The following is an 11,783-nucleotide window of genomic DNA, read 5'->3' as shown; positions in this document are numbered from 1 at the left end:
TGATTATCTATACTTATTTCAGTTCAATATCTAAATATACCTTCATATTAAGTCCTGAAATGAGACAATGAAAGTCTTCCACTTTACTTCTGTTTCAAGATTATTCTTGCCCCCTCACATAATATAAATTTTAGAATTTATAAATATAAATTTAGAAACAGTTTTTAAATTTTTATAAAATCCTCCTGGCATTTTTGTTCAGACTGTGTTGAATCTATAAATAGGCATAGTAAACATCTTTCAATCCAAGATGTCTCTCTATTTATTTGGGTCTTATTTCATTTCTTTCTGCAATATTTTATAGTATTAAATATGGGAATCTTGAAATATATTCCTTAGGTTATATGTTTTATTGTTATTATAACATAGTTTAGATTTGATTTTTCACATATTTTTCATTATTACATAGGAATGAAATAGATTTTTTATTAGAAGTTTTATAGCTTCATTGGATTTTTTTATGTCATTCCACCTGTGAATACAGAAATCTTTCCTGTTCCCTTGCTCATACTTATGCCTTTTATTTGTTTTTATTGCCTATTTCTCTGGCTAAAACCTGTAGTGCAATGATGACTAGAAATGTGGGGATATGTTAATGTGGTTGATTTTATGTGCATATGTTTGAGTGTGTAGTGAGCTACCTTCTCTGCTCACATTAAGAGATATGTATCTTTTTAGTTTTAAGAGCTTGTTGTTTATGGTATCAAATTATATACAACCATGGAAATGGGGAGAAATTGATTATTAACTGAATTAATTTAGAGGACATTTGCAACAAAAATCCTTGCTTTCTCATTCCCAGTGCTCCTGGGAACTCTGTTTTCAAACTCCCCTCAGATCAGGAAATAGGAACTTTACACATAGCAATTTACTAACTGAATTTCTTCTAGTTCAAGATCGGCATACTCACTATACCATCCCATTCCTATCACCTCCCTCTTTAAATTTTATTGTAATACAGTTTAGCCCAATTTCAGAAGATTGGAAGATAACCTTTATTTGGTGAGGGAAGCAATATAAACGAAATGGAATTTAAAAATGAATCTAAAAGCTGGGACGTTCTTAAATATCAAAGACACGAGAATTATGAGAAGAGATAAGGGAAGTATAGGAAGATGACCTGAAATGACCAAAGCAGAGTGGAAAAATACATCCTGTGTGTTCAGGGAAGAATTGAGGTTCCATTGGTTTACAGTAAAAGGAGGGTTTATGTAGAAATTGGGAGACAGATTTAAAAAAAAAAAAAAGAGCAAGCCAGGATGTGTACTTGTGGATATGCTATTGGACCTCATTATCACAGATTTTCTCATTCTCACTCAAATTAGTGTAATCATCTTTTAATTGGATGTCCTTGCTCCAGGTTCTACCTTGATCAAGCTATATTTGCTCATTCTCCAGCTGTAGCTTGTAAACTACTTTCTCTGGGAAGCTTTGTTGACTTCTAAGACTGTTAAGATCTCATTGTTAAACATACTTATATGTTGAGGATTTGCTTGTTTACAGCTTTAATCACTGCTGCAATTAAGTAATTATTTGGTTAACCTTGCTAGATGGTAAGTTCAAAGAAACAGGAACCACATTTTTAAATAATATTGTTTTAAAATTTTCTCACTATGTAGTAGCAGATGAATGAATGCATTTTCTTTGAAAAAAAATATCATGGAACATTTGTTCATCATGCATTCCCTATGAGCAGAGCCGAATGAATATTATTTTGAGAACTGACTAGTATCGACAAGATGTTTGACAACATACTATGAGGCATGACTAATAAAAAATATGGGAGTCAAGGTTGAAGGGGAGCAAAGCTGTTATCTGTAATCACTAATGTGACAAGAATAAATAAATAGGAATTGGTGAAATCAATTGCATAGAAATGACTCATGATGAGTTTCCTGGGAAACTGAATACATCAATCCCTAGAAATCAGAACCACATGCTGGCTGGTAAAAAGATGACTGGCAACTCCTGGAAATAGAGTTGCTTAGGCAGCAGGAGCTTGGGAACTGAATTCCTGAGTTCAAAATTTACAGAGCCAGTGAGTGTAACAGAAAGCCAAGAAAAACAGCATGACAAAGTTGGAAGTCTGGTAGGGACAGGACCTATGGGAGATCTAGTAGGAATCTGGTAGAGAGCAGGGCTGCCTTTGTAGGAAACAAGACCCAGAATCACTGTTGCTGGAATATAGAGGGAACTTTACCTTGATCCTGGTAAACTCAGCATGTTGCTAAAGACTTGGGGGTTATGTGTTGACTGTTTCTAGAGCAGATTTTATATGGGATTGAGACAATTTCTTGAGATTTAATGGTAGTTTTTATACTTTAATGCTGATATCCTTAAACAAGACATTGCATCTAATGTAACTATGTTGTGATATTACAAATTTACTGTCTCCAACATTGTAATTGGGAATTGTGTGTATTTCTTTACATTGTGGTGTAATGACTATTGAATCAATCCCTGATTTGGCTTTAAAAGGTTGTTTGCTTTTTTAACTAGAGTATTTCCTGGGGCCAGAGAACCACTTTTACATTTTTAATCAGATAACTCTTTTAATCATCAGAGATAGCTCCGATTCAGCCAAAAAGTATTTTTCAATTTTAATGCTATTTTGTCTATGTTCCGGATCTCTAAGACGACTGGCCCACACATGGAAATGTGCATGTGGGGATCATTTGTGTTATTCTATTTTCAAAAATCATGGAAATTATGAACAAAATAAGAATAAGTTCAGAGGAGTACTGAGCATTGCCATTTCTATTCCTGTCAGTGAAAGCCAAATGAAATATCTGTATTTTCTCTCATACTTTCAATTGCCTTTAGATTTCCCAGTAACAGTCTAGAAATCATAATTTCTCAAGCAATCTAGTGGTGATGATGATGAGTTTTTCAACTCTTCTACTCCACCTTCCTCAACATGATGACTTTGAGTCTTGTGTTTGTTGCCTTATGGTCTTGAATGATTACAACATTGACCAAAATGGGTGAGTTGACTTGTGCCGCCCACCCCAACATTCTTAAGTTGGAATCCTAACCCCCAATACCTCAGAACGTGACTGAAGTTGGAGATGGGACGTTTAAAGAGGTAATTAAGGTAAAATGAAGTTATATGGGTGGGCTCTAATCTAACATGGCTGGTGTCCTTATAAGAGGAGATTAAGACCCAGAAACTCAGGATGGTAATGGGGAGCAGAAGGAAGACTGATGACTGAAGGAGAGAGATGAGATCACATGGCACAAATGAAATTGCATTAAAATGAAACTTAGGAACCAGGGATCTATCCTTAGCTTTACCATTAACTCTCTCTGAGACCTAGAAACTAACTCTTCTAGGTCTCAAGATCCATGCCTATACAATAAGTTAAGTTTAACTTGGTGATCTATATAGTCATTTACGTCTCTCATATTTAATGCATTCAGGAAGTGAGTGGGACATTTTTATTTCCTTAAAGAAATGGCACCTTTGGAAAATCTATGATTCTCTTTGAGCTTCTATTTTCTCATATGCTAAAAGGACCTTAGAGTGTAATGAGTGAATTCCACACTGGTATGCTTGTGAGTATGATGAAACAATGCATAGAAAATTTCTTTAAGTATTCCCTGGCTTTACACAAAGGTATCATTTTATTTTTGTGTTGGCTCATTTGCAATAAGTCCTATTTTTAGCAGCTTACCATTTCCTGAAATATTGTATTTATAAAAGTTTAGAAGGGAACCATAAAAAAATCAATGAAGGGGCGCATGGGTGGCTCAGTCATTAAGCGTCTGCCTTTGGCTCAGGTCATGATCCCAGGGTCCTGGAATCGAGCCCCACATCGGGCTCCCTGCTCTGTGGGAAGGCTGCTCTCCCTCTCCCACTCCTCCTGCTTGTGTTCTCTCTCTCACTGTCTCTCTCTGTCAAATAAATAAATAAAATCTTTAAAAAAAAATCAAAGAATATCCAATTTCATATTGAGATACAATTGAAACAGACATATAGGCTGCTTTAAAAGCTCATTTGGGAAGGCACCAAGATGGAACCCATGCCTTCTGAACTTGGACCCTTCCCACCTAGCTTCAGTGATTACTTCCTTACACACAGAAATGAATAAGGCTAGAAACTGGTTGTTGGAATGCAAAATTTAGACATTTTTAACCAAAATGAGGTATATTTAATTCTAGTTAAAGCTATAGGCATTCTTCTCTTAATTTTACAAACACATAGTAATTTTCTATTTACTTTCTTTTTTCAATGGACCAAACCATATAAACTAACTTATTTCCTTGCTTTCTATATTCCTGGTATATGTGTCAGCTTCTTCATTCCATCATTCTGTCAGCACAGACACATGTTCCATTGTTCACTGAGTGAATTCCACTCTGCTCTGCTCTTGAGACTTATCGTCAGAGATACTTGCACCTTCAAACTATGAACTTCCAAGAAATTACTGCTCTAAGAGAATTAAAACTTTAAAGATATCTGTTAAGACCTTGCACACACAAGCTTTCAAAGCCCATTCACAGAAAAATATAATCTTTCACTTTAATTTCACAAATATACAACAAACCAAGAGTAAAAAATAAACACAACGAACCACTACATTATTTTTGGATTAAGGAGCTTATTACAGGGGCACCTGGGTGGCTCACCTCGGTTAACCATCTGCATTCAGCTCAGGTCATGATCCCAAGGTCCTGGGATTGAGTCCCATGTTGGGATCCCTACTCAGTGGGGAGTCTGCTTCTCCCTCTCCCTCTGCCCCTCCCCCTGCACATGCTTTCTTTCTCTCTCTTTCTCCTGCTCTCTCTCTCAAGTAAATAAAATATTAAAATAAAAGGGGCTTATTACATTTAAATCATGCAAATTTCATTTTGAGGAGAAAATCTATTGAAATAAATTCTATCACAAAGGCCAGCATTAGACTTTAAATTTGGGTTATTCAGTTCAGTGCTGGCAATATGTATTTAAAAAATAAAACATCAGTAGATATAAGATAGAGATAAATTACAAAATTTTAACTTAAAAAAACCCAAAAACCTCAAGCAGGGCACCTGGGTGGCTCAGTCAGTTAAGTGTCTGCCTTTGGCTCAGGTCATGACCCTGGAGTCCTGGGATTGAGCCCCATGAGGAGGGAGTCCTCTTCTGCCTCCCCTTCCCTCCCCCGCTCCTGCTCTCTCACTCACTCTCTCTCTCAAATAAATAAGTAAAATAATAAAATATTAAAAAATCTCATATGATTTTAAATTAATCAATACCATTCATTATTATCCAAATATCAAAGAAAAGAAAGACCCAATGGAAATTGGGAAATATTTTGAAATGCATAATAATGATGATACAACTCAGTAAAATCAGGGAGATGCAGCTGTTTGGAAGGAAAAGTTTACATTTTAATGTATATATGAAAATCCAAGAAAGCTTGAAATAAAAGTTTTATTCCTCTATATGAGGAAGCTTAAAAAAGGAAGAGCAGTTTAAACCAAAAGGAATTTTAGGATAGGAAATTATAAAGATAAAAATAGAAATAAATGAAATAGAAATCAAACACAAAACAGAGAAAACCAACAAGGTCACAAACTTTGGATTTTGTGAAAATCAATAAAATCAATTATTTCATTTAAAAAAATCATACAGGAAAATAGGTGGCCAATAGCTTCAGAAAATTTATATAATCATTTGGAAAAATATTTATTTTCATATATTCCAAAGCAGAATTCATTTTTCCTTCATTTCCTCCAGCAAGTATGGTGTCTTTGTCTTACAAATACTTTTTCAAAATAGCCATGACAAACTTAGAAGTCACTAACAAGATAAATAGGCTGCAGAATTACTCTTAGACAAAACAGAAAGTTAATAATATGTTTTCAAGGAGTACCAAATCCTAATTCCTATCCTCTGCACCAATCAAAGAGGTTTGTGACCTCATTCTCTTCCAGCAAATTCTCATCTCTAATTCTACATTCGTATAAGGGTGAATGATGGGAGTCTACTTGAAGGAGACTTCCCATTTGCTCAGATCCCGGTCTGCCCAGCCCAAACTTGTATATTGGTCAGGACTGAATACTCTAGACTTCCAAGGGTAGTTTTTTTAAAAAAGAAAAAAAAAAAAACAATCCTTAAATTATTTGTCAACATTATACAACTGGACAGTTTCAAAATATGTGTGCTGTTTACTATGGAAATACTGACTTGCATTTTTTGTTTGTAGGTCTGCATTCTTGAGATATGGGTTCAATTGTTTCTGATCTGAGCAGTGTCATCCCTAGATTTTAGTACCTACTTTTCAAATGCACACACTTCTAGAAATTTTTTATCAAATCAGCCAGGGTCGAACTAATGATTTTGTAGATAATTTTTTGAGGATACAAATTTTCTGAACATAGTTTTATTTTTACTTCTTTTTTGAAGGGTATTTTGAACTGATATAAAATACTAGGAGGCTGAATATTTTTTTTTTCTTTTTAGCCTTTTAAAAATATCATTCTGTTTTCTTCTGGTGTTAAGAACATTAGCTGTATTTCTTATTACTGTTCCCCATATGTAATGTCTCTTTTTTCCTCTAGCTACTTTAAGGTTTTCTTTTTAACTTTGCTTTTAATCAATTAAGATTTTCTTTTTATCTTTGCTTTTAATCAATTCACTACAATGTGCCTAAATGTGGATTTCTTCTGATTCAAGTATCCTAAGATTCTTGGATTTTTGAGTTGGAGGTTTTATTGATTTGTTTGATCTTGGCTTTTTGTTGTTGTTAATCAAATGTACAAAAGTTTTTACTATTTTTTTTTCTTTTCTGCTCAATTATTTTTTTCTGGGACTTCTCTTACATTGTTTTTAGATTGCTTGATGTTTTTCAACAAGTTTCCAAATCTTCACTCTGTCTCTTTTTTCAGTCATTATTTCTCCAAGTACCTTGAATTGGGTGATATATTTTCTTAAAAATCTATTTTCAAGGGACGCCTGGGTGGCTCAGTCATTAAGCGTCTGCCTTCGACTCAAGTCATGATCCCAGGGTCCTGGAATCGAGCCCTGCATCAGGCTCCCTGCTCTGTGGGAAGCCTGCTTCTCCTTCTCCCACTCCCTCCGCTTGTGTTCCTGTTCTCACTGTGTCTCTCTCAAATAAATAAATAAAATCTTTAAAAAAAATCTATTTTCAAGTTCACTTATCCTTGCTTCTGTTTTGTCAAATATTCTCCCAATCTAATTTTAATTTTAAATCTTTAACTTAATTTTAAGTCTTTAACTTTCTGTTTAAGGATATCCACTAGTTTTTTTCCCAATTATTTCCATCTCTTAAAATTCCCCAGCTACTTATTAATTATATCCATCTTTTTCTGAAATTATTCACATGTTCATCATAGTCCCTTTAAAGTCTGTGCCAACTAATTCTAATATTTGTAATAAATGTAAATTTGCTTCTATTGATTGTTTTGATTGGGTAACATCTACATGCTCTTTGAAATAGTTTATAATGTTTTATTGCATTATAGATAGTGTAAATAAAAGACTAGTGGATTTTGAAATATAAATATTTATATTTATATAGAGTTACAATTGTATTTGTAAACTCTTATGATTATATGATCAATATACATATACACACAAAAATATATGTATGCAAATATATTGATTTATCATTTTCCAGAGAATGTAAATACTTCCTTCTGCATGTTAGGAAGGCAAAGAGCTTAACAGTAAGATTCCTGAAAGAATTGAGTTAAGCAGACTGTCCTTCCCCAGTTTAAATCAGCTTGAATGCATCACGACGTTGCCTATACTCCCACCAGGTATATTGGCACTCTGATCTGAGCTCATTAGTATATTCTATATCTCAGTTGAGGGGGAGGCTAGCCCATAGTCTTAGACTCTTTTAGTTTGTCTTCAATTCAAATAAGGTTCCTTCATTTCAGTTATTGTATTTTACAGTTTTAGTATTTTCATGTTCACTTTTATATATTCTAGTACTCTTGTTAAAATTCTTAAACTTTGTGTTTAATTTCTTAAGAATAATAATCACAATTATTTTTCTGAACATTTCCAATATGTACATTATCTGGATATCCTGTAGGTTTGTTTGTGCTCTGTGTTGTCTCTTAGTTTGGTTTGGTTTTGCCTTTTGGTAGCATTGGTAATTTTAATCAATTACCATAGGTAATTTGAGTCTCTGAATGGGTCTATTTGCAGAGGAATTTACTTTGGTTGTACCAAGCTGAGGTAAGATTACTAACACTTTGAATATGAAGAATTATACAATTCAGAGGTTGACTTCAGTTCCTATGAAACATATTCTATGTTTGCTTCTTCATAAAATTCTAATAGAGTCTTTAAAAGCCTAGAATGTTTACCTGTACTCCAAGATCTTAAAAAAAAAAAAAAAAAAGGGCCCTGGAATCTGATTCTATTCATTCGTACCAGGAGCCCATTAACATTTTTGGAATCAGTGGAAAACTCAGGAAGAAAGTAGCCCAAATACCGACATTTATTTTTACTTAAAACTTGTCCTAATTTTGATTTAGCAGTTCTTAGCTGATAGTGCTCCAGAGTTTGTGCATTATCAAGGTTTACTAAGGTTCTTATTCATAAGAGTGATTTAAGCTATCCAGTCTGATGCTGTCAAAAGTTATATTTGATATAAATATCATGTTGTTTCTTTTTTTTTTTTTTTTTAAGATTTTGTTTATTTATTTGACAGAGAGAGACACAGCAAGAGAGGGAACACAAGCAGGGGGAGTGGGAGAGGGAGAAGCAGGCTTCCTGTGGAGCAAGGAGCCTGATGTGGGGCTTGATCCCAGGACACTGGGATCATGACCTGAGCCGAAGGCAGCCGCTTTACCAACTGAGCCACCTAGGTGCCCCTCATGTTAAGTTTCTATATATGAGGATGGTTGGTAAGAATATTTATTCTGTGATAAATGCAAAATTATTTAGAACAGACAAGAAACCTGGAGGATTATCACTAGAAATCTGTTCCAATAAATTTAATAGGTGAATATGAAATCATTCAAAACTCAGACTTTAAAATGGTGGGGTAACGTGCAGCCATTATTAATAACTAGCGCTGTTTGCCAAATAAACCCTCCATTTGTTGTAAATTAACTGCCCAAATGTTCCCTAACCATACCAGCTAACTTTCTGCTTTGTTCATTCCATTTTATCTTCCCAAACTTCCTCTATTCCATCCTATGCGATTTCTGTTTTTGTTTTTCATAGTAGCTTCTATCAGGAAATTGTGAACGTTGATTTCTCTATAAAACTGGGATCTTTGACCAGACTTTGACTCACTTTGAGCTTCCACTGCCTCATGTTTAAAAGAAATTTAGCACATAAAATATATCTCCCCCTCAGAGTGCTGCTTAAGATTCTAAAGAAATAATGACTTGAAAATCTATTTGAACATTTATTTAGCTCAACACAAAGATAATTTTTTTTAAAGATTTTATTTTTATTTATTTGACAGAGAGAGAGACAGCAAGAAAGGAAACACAAGCAGGGAGAGTGGGAGAGGGAGAAGCAGGCCCCTGACGAGCAGGGAGCCTGATGCGGGGCTCTATCCCAGGATCACAGGACCACAACCCAAGCTAAAGGCAGCCACCCAACGACTGAGCCACCCAGGCACCCCAAAGATAATTCTTTTTTATTATTAGATTTGTCTCTTTATCAAACTGTGTCTCACATAGCAACATATTGTTTTCTGGAATACACGGCCTTTAAAAGATTAACACATATCTATAAAAAATAAAAATAATGGATCTCCACTTTTTGCTGACATAAAGGCTGTGGTTCTCAGCCATATGTCAATTGAGTTATTGGAAAACATAGAGGCAAATACATATCCTGAACCAAAAATCTTTACATCACGCATAACTGGCTTCCTTCTTATATTACCATAAAGAAATGAATTCCATTGATTTCTGGGATTCAAAGATTTCAATACTTTTCTCAACCAACATTGGATGAGTTTAATGGAAGTTATTCAAGCTTTATATTTAGTATTTTCTGAAAATATGAAGCCACAAGTTAGATTTATATTTAATTTTTGTTTCATGTGCAAACCTACCAATATATCTAACTTTTATTCTTTCTCTCTACATTTCATATGTATACACCAAATTTTGTACTTTTCCTTCTCCTATGAAAAGAGATACAAGGACTTACATGATTTAAAGGATTAGGCTTTCCTAATTCTTGAGATATTTATTTATACAAGGTTCATATAAAAAGGAAAAAATCTAAATATGAAAATTTTATTTCAAATTCTCCAAATTCTATGATTTCAAAGCTTACTTTGTGAAGCAAATTAATCTTATATTAACCTTTACATACATATATTATGTATATATTTTTGTATATTAATTAATATACCCAATAACACTAAAAGAAATTCCTACTCAATAAATACGTAATAAATAATAATAAAAACAACATATGTGGATGCCAGGATAAATGTGTTTATTTACTTAAAATAATTAGTTTTTTTAAATTTTTGAAGGGTGTGTAATAATTATGATTTCCATCACTAACGCAGTTATATGATTTAAAACTTAGGCTTATTGCTTAGTTTTACATTCTGCAAGAACCCATCTGAAAGCTAGACTGGTGGCCGTAGAGTGGGTGAGCAATTAGTCTTTGGAGACCATAAAGAGAGTTGTTTCTTTTGAGAATAAAATAGCTAACATTCTGCAAAAAGATCTGGACATTCAACAAGTTAATCTGTAGAAGCCAGGTCCATAGATTGGTTTGTAGCAAAATGGCTGGAGATTATGAAAACCAAAATAAGTTGGGTAGCAGAATCTGGATCCACAGCCCAAGGTGGGGAAGCCACAGACTCCATAACCCAGGGGTTTGCAATCACTGGACCTACAGCCCAGTGAGTAGCAGCTTCTGGATCCATAGCCTAGAGGACAGTGGCTGCTAGACCCAAAGCTGGGCCCAAGGTAAGTCATCCAGCAGGGATTGCAGAGCGTGGAGGTCCTCCGGCGGTAGCAGGACATCTGGCAGGGGCTGGACACCACACGGGATGTCTGGCAGCTGGTGGGCTCACAGCAGGTCTCCTGACAGCCACTGGAGAGAGAGGAGCCCAATTGGCAGGTGCTGGGAGAGCAGAGGTCAGTGCGGTAGACCAGGTTGCTGGGGTAAGAGCCACAGGAGGAGCCTGGGTAGCGCAGGTAGCCCCCAAGGGAGCGGGAGGAGAAGTTTCCAGAGCAGCAGCTGTAGGACATATTCATAGGAGATGTGAGCTCTGCTGAGAAAACACTGTGAATACTGAATTCACAGAGAATATTCAGAGAGAATATTCTGAGGTTTATTCTACCTCCTGGACTGTGGCATTTATACATTCTCAGCTGTAGGTGTCGAAAGTGACAAAAGCTTCATCCCTATATTTGTACTCCTTCATTTGCATAGTATTAACTCATCATTTCTGTAATTTGCAGCTGCATAGTTTCCTACCTATTGTATTTATGAGGGCTATAATAAATTTCGTTATAACACAAAGCCAAGGAAAAATTCTTACATCAGAAATGCTATGACTGTTTTGCATTAATGGCCATGTCAACTTGGCCAGGAATGTCCCTCCTTTTCTTCCTGGTATATGCTGTACATGTATCTGATCCTAGCTTTGCTGGGGTGTGAGTTCCTTCTAAGGGTGGAGATGAAAATGACATCACCTTTCTTTCTTTCTCTCTTTCTTTCTTTCTTTCTTTTTCTTTCTTCTCTTTTCCTTTCTTTCTTTTTCTTTCTTTCTTTCTCTTTTTGTCTTTCTTCCTTCCTTCCTTCCTTCCTTCCTTCCTTCCTTCCTTCCTTCCTT

The 11,783-nt window shown here is 35.0% G+C and overlaps 1 pseudogene; it reads right to left on the bottom strand.

Annotated features, from left to right (window-relative positions):
• Window positions 1–10,755: 10,755 nt before the first annotated feature.
• LOC118018887 lies at window positions 10,756–11,196 on the bottom strand (annotated as a pseudogene).
• Between the last annotated feature and the right edge of the window lie 587 nt (window positions 11,197–11,783).

This window comes from Mirounga leonina, unplaced genomic scaffold, assembly GCF_011800145.1.
Source record: "Mirounga leonina isolate KUSES-001 unplaced genomic scaffold, KU_Mleo_1.0 Mir_172, whole genome shotgun sequence".
Lineage (NCBI taxonomy): Eukaryota > Metazoa > Chordata > Mammalia > Carnivora > Phocidae > Mirounga > Mirounga leonina.
This window is presented reverse-complemented; position numbering and strand designations above follow the sequence as displayed.